Source organism: Acomys russatus, chromosome 13 (genome assembly GCF_903995435.1).
Source record: "Acomys russatus chromosome 13, mAcoRus1.1, whole genome shotgun sequence".
In the NCBI taxonomy this organism is placed as follows: domain Eukaryota; kingdom Metazoa; phylum Chordata; class Mammalia; order Rodentia; family Muridae; genus Acomys; species Acomys russatus.
Window position 1 is genome coordinate 69,732,009 of NC_067149.1, and position 10,613 is coordinate 69,742,621.

At 48.1% G+C, this 10,613-nt stretch overlaps 1 protein-coding gene across 1 annotated transcript in view; it reads left to right on the top strand.

Moving 5' to 3' along the window:
• Positions 1-5,727: 5,727 nt before the first annotated feature.
• The window catches only part of Ccdc91 (coiled-coil domain containing 91), a 174,974-nt gene continuing 170,088 nt past the window's right edge, over positions 5,728-10,613 (top strand). The window contains exon 1 of the mRNA XM_051155612.1: positions 5,728-5,893. The gene's annotated coding sequence lies outside the window, so the exon portion shown is untranslated. The remainder of the gene's footprint in view (positions 5,894-10,613) is intronic.

Below are 10,613 nucleotides of genomic sequence, written 5' to 3' on the forward strand. Positions count from 1 at the left end.
GCTGAAATACAGGCCCCTTCTACACCATCACACACCCAGGCGCACAGGCAACAGAAAACCCAACGGGTCTGACAATCGCTACAACGTGGAGGCTTTAGAACGGCTTCAGTCACAGCTTTGGTCCACCTCGGGGTTCTGTGGGTTTTGCCTTGCTCCCTGGGCCTACTCTGTCCTTACATCTGCTTCCTATAACTTAGCCACAACAGGCACCAAGGCTTATGCACTTCTCCACTTATATTCTTAGAAGAGATGACGTTCTTTCCAACAGTCACTGACCAGGGGCCCAGAACTCTATATGAGCGACCACCAAAATAATCCAGATGACCTCAGGGAACAGTGCTGTGACAACCCCAGGACGGCGCCATCTCTCCCAGCCCCCAGCAACTGTGGCAAGGAGGCGGCTATACCTCCTTCTAGCTTCTGTCAATCAGGGAGCACCTGGACCAGGCATGCCCACCTGAGCACAGCTGGAGGCAAAGCAGGCCCAAGACCAGAATGCATACCCAGACTCCTTTGCCCCCTGACCACTGTGGCACATTATTTTTCTCTCTGGTACCCAGCTTCACTGTCAAATCAGTCGGGTCCCTCTGGAGTACTGGCAGAACGTTCTTGTAGACTCTGAAGTTTACCCTGGTTCATCAAATGCTGGTTTCTCTACCCCACTATCTGGTTTCAATCTGGACATTGCATTGTGATGTTTAGTCTAAGTATCTCCTGTCTCAAGTTTGTGCAAACATGCCACCATTTGTTCTCTGTATTGCCAATAAAAGCCAACTAGCCAGTGCTGAGCAATACAGAGCACAGGGTGGGAAAATCCTGGGCCAGTGAGGGGAGGAGAAACAGGAAGTAGGGGAGATGCAAGTGGTGAGAACCCGGAAGGACCACGAGGAATGAGCCAGACCTAAGAGATGAGTAAAAAGCAGGTATAATGTAGGAAATCTGAATGGGAGGGAACTGTACTAGCTGGGAGGTTTAGGATGGAGTAACTATTGCTCAGCACTGTGCTCTAGGCTAATTAAATAATCCTAGTCTCTCTGTGTGGTTAGGGGGTAACTGCTGATTTACTAAAATCATAAATCAATATTAAATATTAATAATCTTCAACATTGGAGAGCCTTAAAGTCTAGCAATTAATATGGTAAGCACAAGCATCTATTCTTGGTAAGAACAAAATTTAGTGAAAAAGCTCAAAATAACAATAAAAGCCCTGAACCAGGGCCATTATAGAGTTTACTGCTCCTTATCACAGCCCTAACAGGGTCATGGGGACTCCTTGCTGGCTTAGTCAGCAAAGTCATGAGGCCCTGGGGTCAGGTCTCCATCACCACATAAAGGTAAGTGTGGTACTGCACATCTGTGCTCCCATTGCTGGGGGTGGGGCAGGGCAGAGACACTTGGATCCTTGAAGCTCATTGGCCAGGCAGCATAGCCAAATTGATGAGGTATCACAGAACCTTGAACTTATGAAAAGTAAGGCGGAGAGCAGCAGAGGCAGACGACTGATATCAACATCCATGCACACTCACATGCACACACGGACACCTGTATGAACATGCACACGCAACACACACACACATAATAAACAGACTGACTTCAGATCACACTCTTAGCTTGTTACCTGTTGCCTTCCATGTGGGCAAAGTGATAAGTAAGCCTGGGTGTTCCAGGTTTTGGGGCCAGCAGGAAATTCAGCCCAGCCCAGTGTGGGGTTCTTCTCAGTAGCCCTATGCCATGGTGAAAAAGAGTCCCCCAAACACACACACACACACACACACACACACACACACACACACACACAGAGAGAGAGAGAGAGAGAGAGAGAGAGAGAGAGAGAGAGAGAGAGAGAGAGAGACGTCTCCCACACAAGCTGAAAGTCTTCCCCAAACTTTCGTTTTTAGGCCCACCTGGGAAACCTCCCCTGAACTCCCTGCAAAGCCTAGTGAGCAACGACCCCTCTCAGCTATTCTCAGCCTGTGCACAATGTCACATACACTTTGCTGTGACTCTCGCCATCTCTGTGGGTAACTTCATCAACATCTGAACCATGATGGTCACCAGCAGAACTTGGCAACTTCCCGCTAGCATCTTCAGGTACCATCTATGGATGGTCTGCTTTGCACCAGAATCCTGGGCTTCCCAGCCTTCAGTGTTGTGAGAAGTCACCCAGGGCTGTGCGGCAGCAGGCAGCAGTCAGAGGGCACTCAGGGTGTTTTAGGAGCCCATGGTCTTCCTGGCCACCTGCATGCCCATCCTCCACCTCTTTAAGCAGCTTCAGCATGCGGAGCCTTCTTTGGTTCTTGATCTTCCCCTCCCTCTCCTGCCTACAATTTCCCAGAAAGCCTTGCCACCTTCATGGCCATCTCATTCCTACAGGATTCCTCATCCCAGCTGATTCCTGTCTACTAGCTGTTTCTGTTTTAGCCGGTTACCCCCCTCACCTGCACACCTCTGCTGAAATGATCCCCTGCCTTGATGGACAATTCCCAACGTCTCCATTGCCCCAGAATACAATTCCAGTCTTTCTGTGGAGTTTGGGAAACTCTTCTTTATCTTGCCTCCTCTGGAGACAGTCCTATTCTTCCTGTGGGATCTCATGTCTCATCCCATGCCCCCAATGTTATATCGATGTTGAGGGTTCTGCAGACTACCTGGTTAAGCTGGCCTTGATTTTGGAGTGGTAGAATGTTCCAGATCCAGAGACAATATGAACTTGGCCTGCCTTTATTCCTGTAGTAGCCACACACATCTGATCTAGCAGTCCCTTTTACTGCCAGATGAGATCTTTGGAATGTGCTTACCTAGCAGCACACCAGCATCCACTGACCCAAAGGCCAAGAAAATCGTAACATTTGGAATATATAGGCAGAACTTCTCTGCTTAGCTGTAATCTGTCTAGCTGATGTCCTCAACAATGTTTGGAAAGTGCATTCAATTGTGACTTTATTTTGTTCTATCACTATGAAACAGCCATACAAGCTCATCCATGGTGGAACACATCTTCTTGTGGTCTGACTCAATTCCCAGGTCATGATCACTTATATTTGAAAGGCAATACATCATCTCTTATTTTCTGTGGAATGAAAGCTGTGTTTTGCACTGACCACTGTCCTGTCACAGCCTCTCCCCCACCTTAGCTTTCACCTACCTATAAATTGTATTTACCCTACAGCTCCAGGCAAGCAAAAACATTAAGTCCATGCTTTTTCTTTCTTTCCTTCATGCCTTCTTTTTTGCTTGTTTGGAGTACACTCCTATTTCTCAGCTGGGCTGGCCCTTGAGCTTTCAAAACCTCCTGGTCAGACAGGTTGAGAGGAGCACTCAGTGCCTCTAATTTGGTTCAGTCTCATTTGTGATTTGATTGCATCTTTCTCTACATTTTATCCTCTTGAGGGTTGAGGGCCAAACTTCTCCTCTTTGGCCACTGGCTATGAGTACTACAGGTCTCTAGACACAGGCACAACAGATGTCTAGAGGAGTGTCAGATGGCTTGGAGAAGGACTGTTCTGAATCATCAGGATCAAGGTCTGTGCGCCTGAAGTGAGGCACAGCAGAGATGAAAGGCCCCTCCCCCACAGATGAGAGTGTAAGATGGTGTAGAAGAGGACCAGAGCTCCTAAAGCGTGGAACTAGAATATGATTCAGCCATTACAGGCTACGTCCAATCTTTACCCAAAAGGTAAGGGCCAGGCAACACACATCACGCTAAGTGAAGGAGAGCACGCACAAAGGGTCACACATTGTATGTTTAAGACGTGTCCAGAGGAAGCAAGCATATGTATGTGACAGAGTGGGTTAATGTTGCCTAGGGATGAGGTGAGGTGTCAATAGATTATGGGATGACACTGAAGTGCATGGGATTTCCTTTGGAAACACTTTAAAGCTGATCATGGTTATGGGTGCTTAAGTGTGAGTATGTTGAAAGTTTAAAGTTAAAAATCCAGATTACTATGAGGGATGTCTGAGGTGATATTCTGAGGATAAACAGTGATTTGGAAAGCGGGGTGGTGTGCTGTATGGGTGACAGTCACTCTGGTGGTCAGTGTGGCTTTCAATCTTGCTCTACAGCATGTCAAGTTACCTTTCTTGAGTCTCTGTTCTTATTTGAAGAGTGGTTAAATATACCTAAACTGTACATCAAGCAAATTTTTATTCTATTTTGCCCAATGCCACAGTCATACAGATGTTTTATTACTGTTAAGTACACACAATACTGAACTTTGTATTAAGTGGGACAGACTAAGCATCAGATGTTTGAATGAAAACCAAAGCCATTAAAATTTCAAGCACAGAAAGAGACAAGCTGACACACAGGTATTGATGAACAGTTTGAGAAATACTTATTGAATGCTTTTCCTTTGCAATTACCAGATGGCTAGATGTACCAGGAGACAGAGGAAATGGCTTGCTGGGCATACACATAAAGACCTGGTCCTTGTCTTCATGCTCAACAGGAAGTTAAAAAAAGTGTAAGAAATCAAATTCCTACAATAGACATATACTCAATTGTGTAAAGAACGTGTGGGATGGAAAAAGAGCCAGAAGAGGTGATCTGCTCAGTAGTACAGTTTATTTCCTATTGACTTCAGGTTGCCCAGCTCAGTGGAGGCTAGATCACACAGATTCTATAGTTTGGTCAGTTTTGTTCAGTGGACAGAAGGGAAGAGCAATTCCCAAGATGTTTGAGACTATCTTTTGTATGAATGGGAGTAGTCTAGAGACGCACACGCAGAGATCCAGGGTACTAGGCAATAACGTATCGTGAGTGTATCTGGTTCGCTCCTAGACTCTTACCACTAGTCCTGGGTAAACGGGATACATTCAATAAAAAATGCTAAGTGAATGTTGTCTAAACCATCTGAGCAAGTGTGCTGCTTATTGACCATTTCCATGTAAGAGCCACAAGAGGTTACACGACCACTCTCCCTTTCAAACAAATATTTGTGTGTGTGTTCCCTTCAGGAAAAGCTGCTGACCGAAGGATTTGATAGAAGGATGCCATGGCAGATGAAAAATCAACGGTTTCTAACAGAGTATGAAGGAACTGCTATGCTAGAGTGGATTTCAAGAGCTACGGCCCTAGGGTAGAGCTCTTCAACATCCGCAGGTCTAGAAACGCTTTTAGCTTAGGCACGTGCAGTAACTTCAGAGTTCTGCTATGCCATTCAGACCAGACATCACGTCAAACATTTCTTGACCATGTCATACTTCCTGGTGCTTTATTTAGTTCTGTCTTTCTCTCTGTCTCTCTTTTTGTTGCTTCTCAGTGGTGAAGTGATTAGAGGGGTGACGGGATCTCATGGCAGACTCCAGTTCTGGACAGGAGAAAGATTTTGATTTGGTAGGTGGTTTTTATGGGCCGGTCACTAAGGAAGATTGGGAACTTTTAAGAGGCGGTAACCCCTGAGAAAGGTCAGGAAAAGCTTAAGTCAAAGCCACTCTAGTGCAGAGTGCATTTTCCTGAGGATCAGCCAACCACGAATCTCTTCTTGTGGCCTTGCCTGCCGAATCTTTGAGAGGAGGAACATGTGGTGGGTGGTCTTGTTATTTAACTGAGCGACCACTCAGCACAAAAGACGAGGCATGGTGCAGTTTCTGAGGACGGCCAGTCCAGTGCTCTTCACAGGTCAGCTCTCTCTTCGGACGAGGCTCACCTGGCCTCAGCTTGGGGTCATGTGATGCGCCAGCTGGAGCCTGGAGAGCCGCGCGCAGGCTTGGGCGGGCCTTGGTGGAAATCAACTTCCGGTGAGGAGGTCCTGGCCGCCGGGTGGTGCGTGGGCTGCGCCAACTTGGGTTCCTGGGCCCGCAGTCACCGGGGGCTGGGGGGCGTAGCCCGTGCCCGGGTGCACGTGTCCGAGAGTCGGGAGTGACGCGCAGAGCACTGCGGCAGGAGCAGGTAAGTGGGTGCGCGCCAACAGGGTCTGCGTCCCAATTGCGGGAGGGGACGCAGCCGAGCTATCGCCAGCCGCGAGGCCTCAGCCGGCGACTCACGGGACCTGTGTGGGAGAGGCACCCCGCTCCCGCCCGCACTTGCGTCGTCCCGAGTGGAGAGCCACGGGAAGCGCCCTCGCCGGCCGCGCCGCAGTTGCTCCAGCGGAACGGAAGTGTTGACCCGGCCGCAGTTCCCGCCGGCGCCGAGCGGCGCGCCCCTTCCGGTCTCCGAGCTGTAGGGAAACCGCGCTGTGCGCGCTAGGAGTCCTCCGGGATCGCCGGTCCCGGGACACACCCACCCCAGCGTCCGCGGTTCTTACCCGAGACCGGCACCCAGCGGAGCGCGCGGCCGCGGTCGGCCCCCTTCCCCGGGGACGCGGCGTGCGGAGGGAGCTTTGCCCGCCAGCCTTGGGCTTCTCCGCCCGGTCCGCGCTGGTGCGGCTCGGCCCTGGGGAGGCGAAGGCTTCGGGCTCAGCCGAGGTCCCCCAGGGGTGCGACACCCCCACCCCCAATTCCGACTTCTTACTCCACTGTGCAGACACTGACACATCGTCCGCCCCGATTCCTTCCCGCAGGCAGAAGCCTGCAGAACCCTCCCAGGAGCGGTGACGAGAAGTGCAGGGCGCTGCACGCTGTTGCTTTGGGGTTGGTCTGTCTGTCACTCACCTGTTGGGACAAGTGGCTCAGGGAAGGCAGACGGATGCTCGGCCCGCTGCACCTTCTTGGTGCCTCCAAGTGTGTGGAGAACGGCCCAGTTAGGAAGTTTGCTGTCCCCCAGGATGCCTAGGAGGCGTTTCTGTGGGCTGGCAAATGTGAGCCGGTTGCCCAGCAACAGCATAGTCCAAATGGAAAAGAAAAAAAAACCAACATGAAACAAAACAAGAAAGTAGTCCAGGAAATTTGAGTTTTTAAGAAAAATTTCAATCATCTTAATACTTCATAGAAAAAGAAGACTGCTTAGAGAAACATCTAGTGTGTGTGTGTGTGTGTGTGTGTGTGTGTGTGTAAGTAAGTGTAAGTAAAGGGCTCATCATTTATTAGCGCATCTTAGCTTGAATTTACAGACAGGACTTTGCCTAATGGGACACTTTAAATCGAACACCTAGCTACTATCAGATTTGTAAAGAATATAGAATTTTTTGAATGAAGAAAACTTTGAAGGCAATCTCTTGACGACACAAGGCAAGTGGGAATGGATTGAGGTGGGTGGGATGTTTCTGTTTATGAAAAAGGGGGGAAAGCGTGCAAGTTCTAAGGTCCACAATCACAGTTCCCCATTGCAGCCTGTGCCTTATAAACTTTCATTATATTTTCTCATTTCCTGTAAAATACCAACTTTTGAAAGGCCACTCTGTGTCAATGTGTATCCATTTCTTAGTAATGAAACTTAAAAAAAAAAACTTGGTACATTTTAGAGGTTGGTTGTGTCTCTTTTCTTCAGTTTCTAGCAACTTGGATTTAACTTTTATGAATCGGAGTTGATGCACATTTCCTAAAGGACATTTCTTTCACGTTTTAGCTTAGGGCAACCTTCCACTCATTAAATCATTATGTCTTTGTGTACACTCTGACAAGTGCGGGACCCATAACATACCACAGCTGCTCATTGACATCGTCCAGGATAGCTACAGATTCATCCTTGTCCATTTCCCCATTTCTGTAATTGTGCATGTGCAGCATTGCACTGTAGGGTTGTGCATGTGCAGCGCTGCAGTGTAGGGTTGTGCGTGTGCAGCGCTGCAGTGTAGGGTTGTGTGTGTGCAGCGCTACAGTGTAGGGTTGTGCATGCGCATCGCTGTAGTGTAGGATTGTGCGTGTGCAGTGCTGCAGTGTAGGGTTGTGCATGTGCAGCGCTGCAGTGTAGGGTTGTGCATGTGCAGCGTTGTAATGTAGGGTTGTGCATGCGCAGTGCTGCAGTGTAGGGTTGTGCATGCGCATTACTGCAGTGCAGGGTTGTGCATGTGCAACGCTGCAGTGTAGGGTTGGCATGCACAGTGCTGCAGTGTAGGGTTGTGCGTGTGCAGCGCTGCAGTGTAGGGTTGTGCGTGTGCAGCACTGCAGTGTAGGGTTGTGCGTGTGCAGTGCTGCAGTGCAGGGTTGTGCGTGTGCAACGCTGCCGTGTAGGGTTGGCATGTGCAACGCTGCAGTGTAGGGTTGGCATGCACAGTGCTGCAGTGCAGGGTTGTGCATGTGCAGGGCTGTAGTGTAGGGTTGTGCGTGCGCAGGGCTGCGGTGCAGGGTGGTGCATGCGCAGTGCTGTAGTATGGCCTTTCTTTCTCACTTTCTTTCACTGAGTGCTTTTCTAAGTCACCCATTGATGTCTGTGCCTGAACTTTGTGTCTCCTTAAGAAGAAGTGGCACTTCCTTAAGTGAGTAGACAACATGCGCTTACTAGTTGGTGGGCACTTAGATCATTTCTAAGTTTTGTATCTTTGCCATGGTTTTCCTCCTGGCCCCAGGCTCCTGGAATAGTGGCTTATGAGACCCAAAATATACTTACAAATACCTAGCCCATATAGCTAGGCTCTTTGACTAGCTAATACCTTAAAATAACCCATTTATACTAACCTAATTTTACCATGTTGCTGGTCACCTTTGCTCAGGTGCACCATGTCTCTGGCTTCATATTTTAGAGGGCAAAATCTCCCTCCCCTGGCTGTCCCAGAATCCTCTCTGCCTGCGGGATGTCCACCTCCTGTTTCCTGCCTTATCTAAAGGCCATTTTAGCTTTTTATTGACAGATCGTGCTTCCAAACAGATACAAGCGATCCTTTCTACATTGTGCTTTGGAATGGAGCTGTTATGAGAATGCTTTTTTTTTTTTTTTTTTTGCTATATTAGTTTTCCTTTCCTTTGGCTAAAGACTGAGAAGTGGAATGTGGCAACGGGTGGCCGGTGCATGGCTAACTCTCTAGCACTCCTGTTTTCCGTGGTGGCTGCTGTGTGCTGCACTCCTGCCACTGAGGATCGATAGCCACGCTGCTATGCGTCAGGCAGGTTTTGGTGTTTCCTGATGACTCATCAGATTTTTCAGTTTTAAAATTTGAGGCAGGGTCTCAGATGGTCCAGTCTGGCCTTCACTGTGTCTGTAGCTGAAGCTAGCCTTGAACTCTGACTGTCTGACTGTCACCTCCTAGAGCTGCGGTCGCACTGTGTGAGCCTCCATGCTTGGCTCTCACAGATGATTTGGTTTGAGGTCTAAGATGGAAGACATTTACCTGTGCTGCTGTTTGCTGTTTATATGCTCGTCTTCGAGGCTTCTGTTCCAAGCCTTTGTCTGTTTTGTGAGTAATTGTCTAATTAAAAAATTTATACAATCTGGACACAAAGCATAGTCATATGCATATACAGTGTATGCATGGACATTGTCTATGCCTACACACATGTATGTCTCTTTCTGTGTATGGTCAGATGCGTTATCTTTGAGTTTCCCATTTATTCACTTTCCTGAAAATTGAGAGGAGCAAGTGAAACTTTACTTTTGATGAAATCCATTGCTCAGCACATGACCCAAGTTTGCAAAGAATTTCTGTTTTTCTCTAGACCTTCTGTAGTTTTAGGTATTGTATTTAGGATCTGTTTTCAGACGCTTTTTGTTTATAGTGCAGGTGTAGGCTGGGGCTTTCTCCACAGCATCCAGGGACATATTCTTGCTGTCCTTGCGGAAGAATCTCCTTGGCACTTTTGTGAGAAGGTGCTTGTCTCTGGGGACTCTGTGTATCTCCCGTTTGGTCCACACCAGTCTGCAGTGTAGCTTTACAGTGTCATGACAGCAGGAAAGAGCTGCTGTCCTGCTCTCCCTGTGCCATCTCCGAGGCAGCTTACTTTCTCTAGAGTATTGTGGGGACTTGTTGGGACTGCACTGAGGCTATTGATGAGTGTGGGGACTTGTTGGGACTGCAGTGAAGCTATTGATGAGTGTGGGGACTTGGTTGGGACTGCACTGAGGCTATTGATGAGTGTGGGGACTTGTTGGGACTGCAGTGAAGCTATTGATCGCTTTGGGGTGACTGGCACCTCAGGTGTCTTTACTCTGGTAGGTGTACTCTGATCGTAGTCACACCCTCCTGAGTCCTCCCGGATCCAGCCCCTTGTTGAATGTTATTTTAAAGAACACTTGAGCGAGATGTCGTTGGGTAGTCAAGACTGCCAAGCTTGGGAGGCACAGAAACGGTCATTCACTAAAGTAGCACAGACAGTTGCAGTTCCCGGCTAATCTTGCTTACCACGGGCGGGGGTGTGTCTGTTCTTCTTTCAGAGCTCCTAAACTGGATGGAGATGTAGGGTCCAAAACTTTGATAATTAATATATACAACAAAATAAAGCTTACTAACAGAATTAGATATAGGTTTAAAGCACCCGAAGCAGATTGTCTAGAGATGGCAGCCCCATTCACTTTAGGTCCCTACTCGTCTATACTGACATTTTATTTATTTATTGTTTGGAGACACGGTGTTGCTATGTAACCCTGATTGGCCCAGAACTTGCTCTGTAGACCTGGCTGGCTCAGACTGGAGGCCACCTTTCTGCCTTTGCCGCTGAGCGAAGGATTACTGGCCTGCACTACCATGCTGGCCTGATATATATATATATATATATTTTTTTTTATTAGAATACTTTAAAAAATTAGTTATAAGTCAAGAAGAATAAAAAATAAACTTCAGTGATTTACTATCTAGAGAGAA